This window comes from Pollicipes pollicipes, unplaced genomic scaffold (genome assembly GCF_011947565.3).
Source record: "Pollicipes pollicipes isolate AB1234 unplaced genomic scaffold, Ppol_2.1 Scaffold_1600;HRSCAF=1878_pilon_pilon_pilon, whole genome shotgun sequence".
Taxonomy (NCBI): Eukaryota; Metazoa; Arthropoda; class Thecostraca; order Pollicipedomorpha; family Pollicipedidae; genus Pollicipes; species Pollicipes pollicipes.
The window spans coordinates 21,120,885-21,124,514 of NW_023595962.1; positions in this window are offsets into that span (position 1 = coordinate 21,120,885).

Consider the following 3,630-nt stretch of genomic DNA (forward strand, 5'->3'; position numbering starts at 1 on the left):
TGGCAAATCGCACTTACCGTATTACATAGCAAGCTAAAATTTAGTCTCAGTTCACATTTATCACTGCTTTCAGACCGATTGGGCAGTTCAGACCGATTAGACCAGTATAGGTGGGGGTCGAACAATGACGTCATCAGAGGCCTCGAGCAGATGTGTACTAAGTTAGCTTTGACTTTACTCCCATATAAGGCCTTCGTATTTGTGTAAAATCACGCTGAGGCATTTAAAAAGTAACCTTCCTTAAACTGCATTTCCAATTTCAGAGCACACTTTTCTACGTCTGAAAGCAATTGGCACTTATAAGTACTTTTTAAAAAAAATGTTTCTTACTACATGGGGTTTCATATCTTAAATGTCAATTGACAAAGGCTGCGATATGTATAAACAAGCATTTAACGGTATATGTTTTTCACTCCGATCCTTGAACGTTTGGGCATTTTTGTTTTTATATTCGGTATCCATCTGCCTAGCAGAACGTCTCCACCGTAGCCATTGAACGCGACCGCTCCCTTTTCAAAGTCCAGAATGACCTACACCTGCTACAGCTGCCAGTGTCTTGCAAATGGCTTGCGTAGTCACTGATTGCCGTGACAGAGGCTTGCATCTCTAGCGCCCAGACCGCAATGAATGCGTGAAAGACAACAATCCAATTGTCTGACAGTTTTCAACAATGCTTGCCCCAGGTAGCGCGTGATTGGCCAATCTTTCGCGTCCTTGGCCATGTGTGTGTGTGTGTGTTGCGTGTGCGTGTGCGCGTGCGTGCGTATGCGTGTGCGGGTGGCTGTTGTTCCGCGCGTGCGTCCCTTTTACGTGATTGGGTGACGTACTACTGCTTAACCGCCTATTGCGATGAGCGAAATGCTGACTGTCAACGGTTAAACGACCTTTGCACCGTCAAAATGAAACGCTGGCACACAGCCATTGTATTCGTCGGCATGCAGCCGTTCTTGGTACCGCTGGGCACGCACTGGCACCGTCACCACAGGTAAACAGCGGTTCCAGCGGTGAAGCCGACATGCTGCTTGTTGACACGGTTGCCATGGGTACGCCAAGGCGGACACGCGGACCGATATCGACGCAGGGGCCGCAAGCTTAGTCGGCCACGCACTGCTGCCGTCGTCTAGCGGCAGTCGCATGTCTGCACGGTATTAAATGGGCTGTCGCATACGGCAGGACATGACGGTGTCAGCACTTAGCCAATTCCTGGAGGTCTGTGCTCAAGGCGACGGGGCCTCGCCCATAGACAACGAGCTTCCCCGCATCGCATGATGGAAAGCGTATTTCCAGGAGTTGGACCCCGTCCAAAACTAGTTTTAATTCAGAAATGTTGCAACCGGAGTACAGGGGATGGGTGAGCCCTACTCAACTATCTGAGAGTATTTATCTCAACTTTATTCCAGACACAATTCAGGGCGATCATGCATCACACTCCTGCATGATGCTGCATACATCATGTGCGCCACCTCGATGCAGCACTACCGTTTTATAGCAAACATCAGGAAACTACTCGCTCTTCTTCACTCGCTGCCTGACACATGAGAGAACAGAACGTAAGTTGTTCAGTGCGTTAGCGAGGAACATTATTCACATAGGTAAGACGGTAGTATTAGCCTTATTCCTCAGAGAAAAACCACGAGAATGGGGATATAGTTGGGATGATATTTAAGCAAACGTGGTTTTATCGAAGCAATAGCAGAAGTCATTTTCCTGTTAGTCTCCATTCCCCTGGTTTTTATTCGAGGAATAAGGCTGATACTACTGGCTTATCTATGAAAACAAAACGTTACCAACCAGCAGGCACTGACGTCGTGCAGCAGCGCAGCAAACACAAAACATGAGAAAACCCACGTAGTAAATTACTTTGTACCATTCATCACTTTTAGTTTCCGCTTTCACAGACCACTTTCACTCCGCAATCAAACCATTTACTTGCAACCTGTTTCAATCAACTGAAATCAACCTGTCTAGCGCTGATATTCGAGATCTGTTCTCACAATTTTTAGACAATCATTTATCACTTATTTAACACTTTCGTAGTTAGACTCCTCAGCGCGATACGATAGCTTTCAGTTGACAACATAGCGTTTGGTGACTTGAAGCCACGATGTTTAATTTTGTGGAGAGCTCCTCCACAGGCTATTCATCACATGGCATTCATAGGTGAAATGGGCGAATGTGTCCATTTAATTACAATGTTTACATTGAGGACTATCGGTAACCGAATGCCTAAGTATCGCCGCGTAGGCACGTATGTGTACAGCAGTCCGTATTGTAGTGAGTGCAATTTTGTGGACGTCGTATATCCGTGCGGAATTTTGCTTTTTTCAAGCACAGCCACAGTATTCTCCATCTTCCCATCTAGCTATCGCGCTGAGTGTATGAGTGCTTGTCAAAAAACTTGACTATCGCCACCAGCTGACAGAACCGACAGCGGCAGTCATCCGACAATGACCGCCAAAAGCAGCACTACTAGCCCTGTCAAACATGCCTAACGTGAGTGCTGCGCTGTAGCCCGCAGCCCGCCTTATGGCTAATGGGCGGGGGTTTCCGAGGCAGCCTTTAGTAGTCGCGCACACCAGCTTACTGTCTTCACTCCCAAAGCCGTACGCGTCCCACAACATCTGGGACCATGTAACATCGACCCTGCACCGATTGCCGAGAGATTGCTTCGACGATCGACGCCAAACAAAATGATAATGAGCTCAGCGAGGACATCTTCTGCCGGGGTAGAGCGAGGAAACTTATTAGAGCAGTGTTGCAGTGCATTCGATTGGCGACTACGTTGAGAGAAAAGTGGATCAAATCCGGGAAGAAACAATATTTTTGCATATTTCAGGCTAATGTTACCCGCTCAGCCCCCAGCCTCTTTTGCGAAAATACACTCCTGTGGTGGAGGCTTAACAACCGTGACGCGCGCGAGATTGGCCACCACATTACTCAAGCGTCAGATCTGAAATTCGGAGCGCATTTCCCAAGCAGAAACAATGCCAGGGCCCACGATTTGTATCGGTCGGGGTCCTGGGACGATACAGGGGCCCCCGTGCCGATATGGGACCCAGAATCGGCCTCGGGCAGCTCTCGAGTGGGACCGCAAAGGGGTCTCTGATCAGTGCATGATTGGAAGGTACGAGGGACTGGCTACGAGTCATGGTAGGCTCCCTGGTCTGCAGGGCCGCTCCGTCAAATGTCAGTCGGAGAGTCTCTTGCACCGTTTGGGGACACCCTAGACCAATGCGGGCCTCTATTTCGGTCAGAAGCCAACAACAACAAACGGTTGGTTCCACGGCGGTCTAAGTTCTGGCCGCCCGGTTCTCAAGCAAGGAAAAGGCTTGGACCTGCGAGTTGCCTTGGTCTGGAGCGGAATCCCTGGAACAATGAGGCCTCTGTGTTGGTCCGGAGCCAACAGTGCCTGACAGAGGACCTTGACTTTTTATGCTGACTGACATCAATCTTGTCAGTCCACTGCCTATGCGGCGATCCAGACCAAGAAAATCATCATTGTAGAGTAGTTTATATCTGGCGTTCTTAAGCACGATTTCCACACATGACGGCCGACGATAGGCCCTCAATCAATGTTGTGCAGGGCACGATAATATAATTAAACAAGGACGTATTGAGCAGCATATTCAC